Genomic DNA, 13,796 nt, shown 5'->3' on the forward strand with positions numbered 1-13,796 from the left:
ATTGACTCTATAAAGGAAATGTTATGAGTTTTTTTTTTTTTTAGATATGATAATGGCCTTGAGATTGTTTTAGAATCATCCTTACCTCTTAGAGGTATAGATTTTAAGGATAAAATATTTTGGATTTGCTTCAAAAATTGGGTTGGGAGAGGGAGTGGGTAGGAATATAGATGAAATAAGCTTGGATATGAGTTGAAGCTGAGTAGGGGAGTCCGCAGGAGTTCATACTATTCTCCCATTTTTACATAAGTTTGAAACTCACTTGAAATCCCACCAGAAATTTCCACTAACATTTAAAAAAATATTGTTTCTACATATACTTACACATAACATATAAATAGCATTACAGTGAACATGATGCGTTGGGGGCACCTGGATGGCTCAGTTGGTTAGGCAGCCGATTTTGGCTCAGGTCACAATCTTGTGGTTTCTGACTGGAGCTCCACATAGGGCTCTCTACTGTCAGCACAGAGCCTGCTTCGGATCCTCTGGCTCCCCCCACTCCAACCTCTCCCCTGCTTACTCTCTCTTTCTCTCTCTCAAAAATAAACAAACATTAAAAAAATGAACATGAGGCTTTGTAACAAGCTCTTTTCACTCAAAAGCACATTTAGACTCTTACTTATAAAACTTTCAGTTGGTCCCAATTTTTAACCACTGTTGTTAGAAACATTCTTGTACATGTATCTTTTCTGATTTATTTGATTACCACCTTTGGATATATTCTTAGAAGTATCATTGCTGATTCAAAGGTATGCATATTTAACATTTTGATACATGTTGCCAAACTGTACTTCAGAAGGGCTGTCCCTATGTATACTCTGACAGAGCCCTATCTCCTATCTCTGCTAATACCAACTTTTGTAAACTTGGCTAATCCAATGAAAACATGTTATCTCATTGTTGGGATTATTTATATTTCTTAACTAGCAAGAATAAAAATATTTTATATGCTTACTTAGTATGTGTGTGTGTGATTTGCTTATTCATGTTCTCTACCAGGTATGTTTGTTAGGGTGTTAAACCTTTTTATTGACATGTAGGAACTCTTTGTATATTAATAACATATGCTTGTGTCATGTTGTTTTGCAAATATTTTCTCTTGGATTGTTGTTTCAACTTTAATTATAAATGTGTGTGTGTGTGTGTGTGTGTGTGTGTGTGTTTGTAGGGGGGTTGGTGGGTAGGTTTTTTTACCATGCAATAATTTTTAATTTTGTGTAGTTCAACCTAAACTTTAAGAGTATTGGGATTTGGAGTCACATTTAAGAAGCCCTTTCTCACCACAAGACTATCTACATTTTTTGTTTTTTAAAAACCTTGGATTTTTAAAAACTCATGCATCTTGGGCATCCTCTTTTGTCAATATACATCTACCTCATTCTTTTTTTTCTTTTTTTTTTTCCAGTATTCTTTTTTTTTATTTTTTTTAATAGTTTATTGTCAAATTAGTTTCCACATAACACTCAGTGCTCATCCCCACAAGTGTCCTCCTCCATGCCCATCCCCTACCTCATTCTTTTTAACAGGTACATAGTAATGAATTGTATAGGTGAGTTTTTCTCAGCCTCCCTCCCCCATTATTTTCCCAGGAAGCTTGATTAGATATTTTTTTGTCATCCCCTCCATGAAATTTCAATACCACATATATACCGTATATCTACGTATGTCAGGTGTATTTGTGCTTTATGCATAAATAAGTAAGTTTCCCCCCCCACCTCCCACCAAGAACCAATTTTGACCTTCTTGTTTGTGATATTGCCCCTCTGAGGTTACATGATATAGCTATTCCATAATGTAATTATTCCACAGGTGTGTATTATTTTCGATATTCCAGTGCTCTATTGTCTATACTTATCTTTATACACACATTGTGTTTCTACAGGATAAATTTCTAGAATTGAAAAGCTGTGTCAAAAGGTATTAATATTTAAAAATTTAGCAGATAATGCTAAAGATTGTGCCAATAATATGCCAACCAATATATATTGAGAATCTGGCTTCAATTTTCACATCTAAGTCATAAATCTCTTTGGAATTTATTCTGGAATGATGAATAAGGTAAAGATCTAGTTATTTTTCTCCCCCAAATTTAGCTCATTGTCCTTAAATATTAAATACTTTATCAAATTAGCCTTTACTTGATTTACCATATATTAAATATGGCAAATACAGGGGCGCCTGGGTGGCTTAGTCGGTTAAGCGTCTGACTTTCGCTTAGGTCATGATCTCGCGGTTCGTGGGTTCGAGCCCCGCATCGGGCCTTGTGCTGACTGCCAGCTCAGAGCCTGGAGCCTGTTTCAGAGTCTGTGACTCCCTCTCTCTCTGACCCTCCCCTGCTCACGCTGTCTCTCTCTCTCTCTCTCTCCTAGAAAAAAAAAAAAAAAAAACATTAAAAAAAGTAAATATAGCAAATACTCCTATTATACTAGGGTTTTGGATTCTGTTATATGGCTGTTTGTTCATACTCTATTACCACCCTATGTTTATCATTCTTGCTTTATGTTTCAGTATCTGATTATATCCTCCTATTTTTCTTGGTATTTTAATGTTTTTTCTCTCAGTGAACTTTGGAGTAATTCTGCCTAGTTCCAAAACAGGCAAACAACAACAACAACAACAAAAAGCTCTTAAAATACTATTCAGATTAAGATTGGGATTGTACTGAATTTGTAGATTAATTTATTGAGAGTTGTAGAATATTATTACAGAGTACATTATAGAGTAACAAATTTAAAATAAGGCATAGAAGAAACAGAAATAATGTTGACTTAATGAAATATACCTGCATTAGCATGTGTTGAGTAGTATATGACAAAAGTCCAGATAAAACCCAAGTTTAAGCATAAAAGAGAGTTTATTGGCTCATTTAACTGAAAAGTCCAGTGGTAAAACTAGTCTTCAGGCATGTTTGGATCCCTGGGCTCAAATAATGTCATCAGGGTTTGGTTTCTATCTTCCAGGTTGGCTTTTTAAGCTTCCATTTTAAATAAGTCTCCCTGTAGTAGCAAAGGTGGCCTGTTTACTCTATGCTTACATGGTCTTTAGCACCTGCAATGTCAGAGGAAGAGAGTTTTTTCCTTATAGTGCTAGTGAAAGTATCGGTGATGGTTGTCATTGGCCAGTTCTGGATCGAGTATAGGAGTGGGGGCAGAGTGGCGAGTTGGGAATCAGCTCCACTGGCACCACACAAGCTACAGTTGGGAAGGAGTGGTTTCTTGAAGGGATGTGGAGGAACAAAAAAATGCAGGACTTATGTATATGATACCTACTTACTTATAAAAAGAGGATTTTAAGAAAGCATGAAGAAATATTACACAGTTGGGGCAGATTGGGTGGCTCAGTCAGTTAAGCATCCGACTCTTGGTTTCCACTCAGGTTATGATCTCATGGTTTGTGACTTTGAGCCCTGCATCTGGTTCCTCACTGATAGTGCAGAGACTGCTTAGAATGCTATCTCTCTCTGCCTCTCCCCCACCTCCTCTTTCTCTAAATAAGTAAACTTAAAAAATCAAAAAAAGAGAAAAATTACAAAGTTAAAGTTCTAGGGGCGCCTGGGTGGCTTAGTCGGTTAAGCGTCCAACTTTCGCTTAGGTCATGATCTCGCGGTTCGTGGGTTCGAGCCCCGCATTGGGCTCTCTGCGGACTGCCAGCTCGGAGCCTAGAGCCTGTTTCAGTCTGTCACACCCTCTCTCTCTGGCCCTCCCCTGCTCACGCTGTCTCTCTCTCTCTCCTAGAAATAAATAAAACATTAAAAAAAAAATTAAAAAAAAAAAAGTTAAAGTTCTAATACTATTTTCCAGCATATCAAAAGTTACTTTGGGGCCATAAGGGTAAAAAAGAAACCAGGTAACCAAGTGGGAAAATATGTTGAGAGATTAAGGAAATTATTATCTCTGTTATTAATATTTGTTCGAATTGTAATGCTGATTTCCAACAATGACTCTTCTCTTTTTCTTGATCTCATTACTGTTTAGATCCTCCAAAGTCTTGCTTCATGAATTTATCCTTTTTTGGCAACTCAGTCCTCTCCTAGTCTTCTAGTTTTTCCCCCTAAGTAACTCCATTCCCTTCCTCCCTAAGCAAATCAAAAGCCTCTTAATTCCATGATCTTTCATGCTCCTCTCCCTTTTATTCATTGGTCAACTATAAAGAAACTGTTTGGATGAAAGTCATCAATGATTTCCTTAATCACTAACTCCAATGTCCTTAGATCCCCCTCCTTGACGGCCTGCTGTTTCTGTAGTATTTGACAATGCTGACTGACCTTTCTTTCTTGAAATGTGGATATTTGGTTCCTATGTACCTCACTCTCCTGACGATTCTCTTAAGCTTTCTGACGACTTCTTCCCTGTTTACTCTGTTGGATCTTCTTCCTTACCTTATTTACACTTGGGTGACTCTCAAGGTTTTGGCTTCAAACTGTTTTTCTATTCACTATCTTGGCAGTTGCAAACACTACTTTCAGAAGAAAAGTATGCACCTTCAATTTAGATGCTTCTGATCAGTCCCTCCCAACATTTGCATGATCCAATCTTAACTATCCATTATGAAAGTCCAGCGTATCTTCTAAAATTTTTTTTCTCTTCTGAATCCCACGGTGATGTTTTTTAATGGTACACTTTCTAACTTTGATTATTTAATTATATATAAGACCTGACGTCCTTTCTGGCCTATAAGCTTGAGAACATTTCGATTTCAACCCTGTAACTCAGGATGCTAGTGAAAAACATGGTGTATTTATAAATCTGTTTAACATACATTAAGCACCTATTATATATTGTGCTAGGTGCTGGATAAGGGGTGAAAAAAATGTTTGGTTTCTGCCCTCACAGAATTTATAGTCTTAAGAAATAACAAATATATATTGTGATATATGTTTAATACAACTTTTGAGAGAATGAATCTTACAACTCCTTACCCTTTCTCCCTTACATTTCCTGCACCCGTTGCCCGTATAATCCCACAGATTTCTCAAACTCAACAGCTGAATTTGATTTATGTGCAGTGGACACCTATGACTGAGAAGTTTGTCCTGTGTTCAAAAAACTCAGAGCCAAGCACCTACTCTCTGCAAATCTTCTGCTGATTTTAGTATTTATCTTAATGTTACCAACTCCTCCTCATTACTTAGGGGAAACCTTGGTATTATTCTCTTTGATTCCTTCCTCTTTATATTTAATTCTTTTCATTCAAGCACTTGTCATTCTTGTTTAGGGCCTTTTACTTGTAGCAGAGGTTGAAAATTAGTGACCAATGGACTGTATCTAGCCAGCCAGTTTTATTCGTCCTGTATAATATTCTTACAAATATGGTATTCTTGTTTCTCATGAAAAATTAGAAAAGTTGGCAACATGGGGTCCTTACTCATACAAGAATTGCCTGGAGTTTAGATGAGACATCTAAACTGCCATGCTAATTTATACCATTCCTTATTTTTCTTACATAAAATTCATTTGCTCATTTATGAAACCTTCTTAATCCTTAATTTAGGCATGTGAGTTTGCAATCTCTGGCCTACGTGATCATGGGATTTTAGTGCTAGAAGAGGTAATAAGAGATCACCTTATATAATAGTCTCCTTACTTCTTCTCTCTCTAAGAGACAAAGAACTAAGGTCCAAATATCTTATATTACCTGACCAATATTATACAGCTAATGTGTAACAAGATTCTATTATTTACCATTAGACCTCTTCCTCACCTGAGTGGGGTGAGTCCCTAATCTAGACCTAGAGTCCCTCAAATTCCCCATCCAGGGCCCTCACATAGAATTTTCAGGTTCAAGGGCTCTGGGCTTAAAACTCTTGCTTTCTCAGTCCCTGAGACCTGAGTCCTTTATCAGGTAAACTAATTGTTAAAAGTTAAAATATCTGTCCCAACCTTTCTAGTCTTATTCTTCTAGTACTTACCTAAATATCTATCTCATTTACCTGGGGTGTTTGTGTTATCCAAAAAAAAAACCCCTATGCATTTCAACCTTTTTGACTTGTTTAGTGTATTCTCTCCACTTAGGCTATCTTTCCCCAAACTCTGCCTGACATAACTTTTTCATCCTTTAAAGTCTATTTGAATGCTATCTCTCCCATACAGTGTAGTAGTTAAGAAGGTGGTTTTCAAGGGACAGAATTGGTTTGAAATCCTGGCTCTGTCTTTACCAGCCATGTGGACAATTTGCCTAATCTCTGTATATCTGAGTATCCCCTTTTACAAATGGTTAAACATGATCCCACTGGTTGAAACTATTTCTACGTACTGCAGGAATCCCATTTCACTTGTTTGCTTCAAACATTGCCTTGATTTATAGTTACCCATGTTAGTTATCCTAGGACTCATCATACTAACTATTCACCTTACTGGTTTTTCATTATATATTATAAATATGCAATTATATATTATTGTCATTCTTTCACAATAAATGAGGGCAGGGACTTTGTCTTACATGTGCTTCTGCTTCTCACTCTACTTAATAAGAGCTTGTAATTACTGAGTTAATAAACAGGCGTATAACCTTTCTGAGATGTTCCTAAATTCTATAAAAATAGAATAAACACAATAGTAATAGATGACTCTCATTATTATTCCCTTATGAGGACCCATGGAAGAATTTTTCTCAGGTGTCTATACCAAACTATATTTCTCTTAAACAACTTAAAGAAATCTTACAGACCACGTGAAACTTAGAACTATGTTTTCCTTTTGCTTTAGTTGCTAGGAGCCTCAGAGACTAATTTGTGGTGGCACGCCTCTAGCAATTACACAGGACCTTTTGGCATGGTTATTTTGGGGGCATTAAGATACCGTTGCATTTATTTTGTTTATTTTGTTTGCTTTACAATAACCTTTTGCCTCTTCCTATCATTTTCTCTTACTATAGCGTATATCTCTTTCCGAGCACACTCAATCTTTTGGGAGACTGGTGGGGCGCCGATAAATTATATGCATCTATAAAACACATTTAAAAAATAGTTCTTATAGGCTGTTAAAGCATCAAATTTCTTGATCTTCTACTTCACAGAAAGATATCGCATATTTCAAGGTCATTGGGAGAACACTTCCCCAACTTCCTCCCTCACTTATAAAGTTAGTCACACCTTTAAAAGAGTGACGTTTTGGGGTGTCTGGGTGCTCAGTCAGCTAAGCATCTGTCCTGGGCTAAGGTCATGATCTCACTGTTTCTGGGNTCCTCACTTATAAAGTTAGTCACACCTTTAAAAGAGTGACGTTTGACGTTTTGGGGTGTCTGGGTGCTCAGTCAGCTAAGCATCTGTCCTGGGCTAAGGTCATGATCTCACTGTTTCTGGGTTTGAGCCCCACATCGGGCTCTGTGCTGGCAGCTAGCTCAGAGCCTGCCTGCTTCTGATTCTGCGTCTCCTTCTCTCTCTGATCCTCCCCTGCTCATGCTGCCTCTCTCTCTCTCTCTCTCTCTCAGAAATAAATAAAACATTTAAAAACATTCAAAAGAGTGACGTTTTATATGTCCTTAAAAATATACATTTATCATGTGGAATATGGATAAGCAGAAAGCAGAATAGCAAAAAACAGAAAAACTCACCATGTGGTAAGAACCTACATATTGCTGCTTTCATAACCCACTTTTCTCTCCTAAAGTATTTCACATATCTTTTCTTATCATTAGTCTTCTAAATAAATTTTAGTGGTTTGAAGTATCCCACTAATTGTGTATCAGGGTAGTCAATCAGACTGCAACTCTATATTCCCTTCCTATAAAACCTGAAGATGCACTTTTTAAAAAAAATGTTTATACATTTTTGAGAGAGAGAGAGAGAGAAAGAGCAAGAGGGAGAGCAGGGGAGGGGCAGAGAGGGAGGGAGACACAGGATCCAAAGCAGGTTCCAGGCTTTGAGCTGTTAGCACAGAGCCTGACGTGGGGCTAGAACCCATGAACTATGAGATCATGACCTCAGCCGAAGTCAGACGCTTAACCTACTGAGCCACCCAGGTGCCCCATAAAACCTGAAGATGCTCTCACAGTAACTAATATAAGTGAACTTCTCTTATCTGCAACCATGTTATCCATGTCTAAGAAGTATGGGTATAATGTATTTCACTTATCTTTCGTTGGTGGACAAGCTGAAATGAACTCCACCCAGCTTAATATGTGTGCAGTTTTGATTATTTCCTTTTGAGAACTTCCTAGAAGTACACTTCCTTAGTCAAAGTATATACCCATTTTAAGGATATATAGTCCTAAAATGCCTGGGGGAGGGGAGAGGACCAGTTTCTATTTCCATCTGCAGTGCCTATTTAACTGAGCCCTTGCCCAGTACATATACTATTTTCTTTTTAATCTTTGCCAATTTTTTACTTGTTCTTTTTTTTAATGTTTATTCATTTTTGAGAGAGTGAGTGTGAGTGGGGGAAGAGCAGAGAGAGAGGGGAACAGAGGATCGGAAGCAGGCTGGGAATCTGATGGGGGCTCAAACTCAGGAACTGTGAGATCACGACCTGAGCCAAAGTTGGAAGCTTAACTGAGCCACCCAGGCTCCCCAATCTTTGCCAATTTAATAGGCATTTAATATTCCATTTATATGATTACTAATATGGTTGAGTATACATATTATTGGCCACATATATGTATTTCGATATATCTTTATTACTCTTGTCAACTTATAATATATTTAAAACTATTAACATCCATAACTCACTTTGACATCTTCCTACCTGGTTCCACTGCCTAAGCTATGTACTTGATGTGTGGATCTTATCTCCTCTTATTTCTTTTTTTTTAATGTTTTTTATTTATTTTTGAGACAGAGATAGAGACAACGTGACTAGGGGAGGGTCAGAGAGAGAGGGAGACACAGAATCCGAAGACAGGCTCCAGCCTGAGACCTAGCTGTCAGCACAGAGCGGGGCTCGAACCCATGAACCGTGAGATCGTGGCCTGAGCCAAAGTCGGACGCTTAACTGACTGAGCCACCCAGGCGCCCCTCTCCTCCTATTTCTTTAGAGAATCATTCAGTAATTCTCCTTGTTGGCAGTACCTTTAACCTCTGACTACTATCTTTTTTTTCTCTTGCACTAATAAACACCACTAAGTCTCCTCTTCTTAAGAAAAGCCTCAACTTTTTTCTTTTATTTGCCTTTCTTCTCTGGCTACTGACCTTTCTCTTTTCCTTTACAGCCAAATTTCTTGAAAGAACTGTCTTCACGTGCTGCGTCCACTCCATCTCTGTCTCTTCAATTCACTACAAAACAGATTTACATTCAAGTCTTCAAAGGCCTTCTTTGTTGCTAAGATTTTAATAACAATTATATCCTATATATATATATTTATGAAAAGTCAGGGTACAAGCTGATTTTCCCCAAGTAAACTCAACTATGTAAAAAATATTTGGGCTGAGAAAAAAGTGATAGGTAATACATGAAAATTTTAAGACACTGCTAAATAGTGGGGATAAGTAGTGACTTTTTTTTAAGTTTATTTTTTAGTTTTCCTCAACTGAAAAAAAATTTCTTTATATTAGAACACATTGCAATGTAATATTGAAACTATTAACCGCCACTTTCTTTTTAAAATTTTATTTATTTTTTAAATTTACATCCGAGTTAGTTAGCTATATATAGTGGGACAATGATTTCAGGAGTAGGTTCCTTAATGCTCGTTACCCATTTAGCCCATCGCCCCCCCCACAACCCCTCCAGTAACCCTCTGTTTGTTCTCCATATTTAAGGGTCTCTTGTGTTTCGTCCTTCTCCCTGTTTTTACATTATTTTTGCTTCTCAACTTATATTTTCTAAAAGGAAGAAGAAAACTTAGAGAAGTGACAGGTGCCACTGGCCCAAACTTACTTTCTTCTCAAGGCGCCAAGAGCAGGAGGGTGGGACCCAGAGTCCCTGGGCAGGTGTCCCCGCCGTGGGCACGACTGGAAAACCTCCTGATGGGACAGTCTTCACTTAGAAAGGCCCTCACGCCCCTCATGCTCATCCCAAATGACCTCTGAGCACCCGGCCCCTACTGCTTAACGGTCTCAAACGGAGGATAACGGCCAACGGTTTCCAGTTGCCCTGGCAACAGCCAGCAACGCTCGCAGCGCCTAACAGCTTCCGTCGGTCTTCCCAGAATGCCGCGCGCCTCCTCTCATTCTCTTCTGGATCGGAGGGCTGACTCTTTCCGGAAGTAGATGCCTGTCAGTCTCCTGTGACTGCTGGAGAGGAGGAGGCGTTTTTTCCGCGGAGGGTTGGGAGGCTGGAGGATGCCGGAGCAGGGAACTGTTTTGTTCATTTCCCAACCTTAAAAATGACTGGAAAGCTAAGGAAAAGTCGTAAAGCCACCAAATTTTTGTTAGCCCGCGATAANTTGCTGGAGAGGGGGAGGCGTTTTTTTCCGCGGAGGGTTGGGAGGCTGGAGGACGCCGGAGCAGGGAACTGTTTTGTTCATTTCCCAACCTTAAAAATGACTGGAAAGCTAAGGAAAAGTCGTAAAGCCACCAAATTTTTGTTAGCCCGCGATAAATGGATTAAACGTTATTAAAAAGCTGAAAGATGGAACGCACTTTAAAATGATAATGCAACTTCTTGTGTTGCTGTGATATACTTACATTCCCATAAAAAAGCAACTATTGTTCTTTTAGAAAACGAAGAGAAGCACAAAAGAAAACACCCAAGTCTCATCCACATAGAAATAACCACTGTAAATACTGGGGTAGCCTCCCAGGCGCTTTCTACACATATAGTAAATGAAATTTCAAAATGAAATAGAGCTTATGCTGTTTTGTAACTTAACTTTTATGAGTATATTTAAAAAGGCAGCACAACAACATAGTTTCATGTATTCTATGTATCTCTTGGATACTGAAAACAGTTTCTATTCTTTTTGCTCTTGTTTGGTGTTGCAGGGGGGAAATGAGAATCCTTATAGCTAACTCTTTGCTCATGCTCTCATTTCTTTGTGTAATTATTTTCCTCTTTTTACCTTAATCCTTTGTATTTGCACTTCCTTATCTCTCCCATAGCACCTTCCCATTCCACTCCTATGTCTTTATACTGTAAAGGGATGAAGTTACACATATGGCATCCACAGCCTACTCAATTTTTTAAAGTTTACTTTAAAAAGGTAATACACTCAATTTTTTAAAGTTTACTTTAAAAAGGTAATACACTCAATTTTTTAAAGTTTACTTTAAAAAGGTAATACACGCTTATCGTAGACCGCTAGGAAAATTCAGAATATAATAAAAATATCCCAATATCTAGGAATCTACTGATCATGTTTTGGCATAATTTTTTTCTAGTCTTCCTTCTTTGTTGCCTTCGGTGATGAATACTGAAAAAAATATTTGCTAATTTGGTAGGGGAGAGTTACAGCTTTTAATTTGCATTTATTTCCTTATTCATGTAGCTGGATAATATTTCAAATAGTATTTCACATGCTTACAGGCTATGGTCCATGTCAGGTCCCATTTTCTCTAGCCTTTCCTGAGTATTGCAGACTCCATTACAATAACTTGTAATGGTGTAGTTTTCTATATGCTTATGTAGCTCCCTAACTAGATTGAAAGTTGATTGTGTGGTCCTGGATAAATTATTCAATATTGGTGAGCCCACTTTCATTATCAGCAAAATTGTGACAATAATACTTATTTTGCAGGATTGTACTCAAGATTAGAAATAATAAATCCAAGGTGAGCTCAATAAAGTGGCTTAAGAAAACTATTATAGCTTTAGCAATCTGTACATAGGAGGTGTTCATGTTTTCACATTTCAGGTGAATGAATAATCCTAGCATCCCATCCAATTTGTGTATTTTTCATTCCCACCCCTCTATTAGCCCATTAGTTTTGCCCTTTTATGCTATTCTTTTAATGGTTATCCTTATGATTACAACATGTATCCTTGACTAAATTTACTAAAAATTAGTACTTTTACCACTTCCCAATCAATACAAAGCTGGTAAAACACTATATAACCCACTTGGCTTTCACTGTCATTTATTCTACATATATTTTATTTTTATCTTTTTTTGAAAAATTTTTTCTTTTTACCTTTTGACCTCCTTCACCCATTTCTCCCATTCTCCACCCCCACCTCTGGCAATTACCAAGCTGTTCTCTGTATCCATGAACTTGTGGACTTTTTGTTTTTGTGTTTAGTTTGCATATCTAAAAGAAATCATGTGTTTGCTTTCTGTGTCTGACTTATTTCACTCATTTCACCTCATGCCCTCGAGGTCTCTCCATGGTGTTGTAAATGGCAAGATTTCATTCATTTTTTAAAAATGACTGAACAATATTCCATTGTGTATGTATACCACTATTTCTTCATTCATTCTTCAATGGACACTTAGGTTGCTTCCATATTTTGGCTATTGTAAATCATGCTGCAGTGAACATGGGGTGCATATATCTTTTCAAATTGGTGTTTTTGTTTTCTTTGGATAAATACCCAGAAGTGGAATTGCTGGATCATATGGTGGCTCTATTTTTAATTTCTTGAGGAATCTCCATGCTGTTTTTCATAGTGGCTTCACCGATTTACATTCCCATTAACAGTGCACAAGGGTTCCCTATTCTCTCTATATTCACCAACACTTGTTATTTCTTGTCTTTTTTTTGNCTGAAACAGGCTCAAGCCTCTGAGCTGGCAGTCAGCACAGAGCCCGACGCGGGGCTTGAACCCACGAACCGCGAGATCATGACCTAAGCGAAAGTCGGACGCTTAACCGACTAAGCCACCCAGGCGCCCCTCTTGTCTTTTTGATAATAGCCATTCTGAGAGGTGTAAGATGATATCTGTCTTATTGTGGTTTTGATTTGCACTCAATTTAGATATTTATTAAGCACTCATGACACATAAAGCACAGTTTATAATATTCAAGGTGTCTTGAACATGAATTATTTCAATATGCTTCTCACATAAACCATATGCTTCTCTTCAACCTGATCAATTCTCCTATTATTGCTTCCTCAGTCTCTGCCATTATGCTTCGTCCATCATAATAGGTGCTGAACAAATATGTGAGCTGAACTGGGTAATTTAGTGGAAAAAGAGAAATGCAAATTAGTTAAAACCTGACAAGTTGTGATAAAAATGATAACAGATGCAAAGTACTTTGTACCTTGGGAGACCAGGAGCAAATAATTTTGATTAAGGTATCTGGGAATGCCTTGTGGAGTAGGTAGATTTGATCGGGACCTGGATCATAAGGACTGAGGAAAAGGGCTTAATAGATGGAAGTGAGTTAAGGCTTGGAGACAGAAGTAAACTGGTTGTGTTATGTTATCAGAAAGTTATTTGGGGTAGCAAGAGAGTAGGGTGGGTGAATGGGCCCCGGTGAAGCAGAAAAAAAATAGTTGTGTCCCACATTTTGAGGATTTTGAGATGAGCAGTCATTATAATTGTAGCTTTCAAACGTTTCTGAAAAGTACTGCTTTCAATATGGCTTGGGACGTCAGGAGATTGCGATCGGCCTGCTGGTTGGAAAAGGTAGGGACTGAGAAGATGCCTGAGGCTTTCGGAGCATGGAAGGAATTAGTGGCTATTACGGAGGAACGAGTGTCCACGAAGAGGCGGGCTGCATAACCACGCTTATGAGGACGGGCCAACCAAGCCGGNCCCAACCGCCCCGGAGTCCTTAGACACGCTGTGTGACGGTCGCCCTACCTGGGGCCAGATCAGCCCGGCAGGAGGAGGATCTGAGCGGCCCGGTTGGCGGGAGAGAGGTTGCCTTTCCTGGGTCTCATACCCGGCTGCCCGAGGCAGGAGGAAGCAGCGGCGAGGTCTGCGGGCTGCATGGCTGGAGCTCCGGCTGAGAGCGGGCCCGGTCCCTCGGCG

At 38.5% G+C, this 13,796-nt stretch overlaps 1 protein-coding gene and 1 long non-coding RNA gene across 4 annotated transcripts in view; one reads left to right on the forward strand and one right to left on the reverse strand.

Moving 5' to 3' along the window:
* Positions 1-2,016: 2,016 nt before the first annotated feature.
* Positions 2,017-10,037, reverse strand: LOC144226231 (uncharacterized). Of its 3 annotated transcripts, none has more exons than XR_013333556.1 (3): positions 9,816-10,037; positions 9,128-9,211; positions 2,017-2,368 (listed from the first exon to the last, which is right to left on the reverse strand). It is a non-coding gene; the product is annotated as an uncharacterized LOC144226231 (long non-coding RNA). The 3 variants fall into 3 exon arrangements; XR_013333557.1 differs by lacking the exon at positions 2,017-2,368 and adding an exon at positions 2,756-3,051; XR_013333558.1 differs by lacking the exon at positions 2,017-2,368 and adding an exon at positions 3,686-3,733.
* Positions 10,038-11,630: 1,593 nt separating this feature from the next.
* ATP23 (ATP23 metallopeptidase and ATP synthase assembly factor homolog) overlaps positions 11,631-13,796 on the forward strand; it is a 15,124-nt gene continuing 12,958 nt past the window's right edge. Inside the window, exon 1 of the mRNA XM_077757445.1 lies at positions 11,631-11,647. The gene's annotated coding sequence lies outside the window, so the exon portion shown is untranslated. The remainder of the gene's footprint in view (positions 11,648-13,796) is intronic.

Source organism: Crocuta crocuta, unplaced genomic scaffold, assembly GCF_008692635.1.
Source record: "Crocuta crocuta isolate KB4526 unplaced genomic scaffold, BGI_CrCroc_1.0 scaffold549, whole genome shotgun sequence".
In the NCBI taxonomy this organism is placed as follows: Eukaryota; Metazoa; Chordata; class Mammalia; order Carnivora; family Hyaenidae; genus Crocuta; species Crocuta crocuta.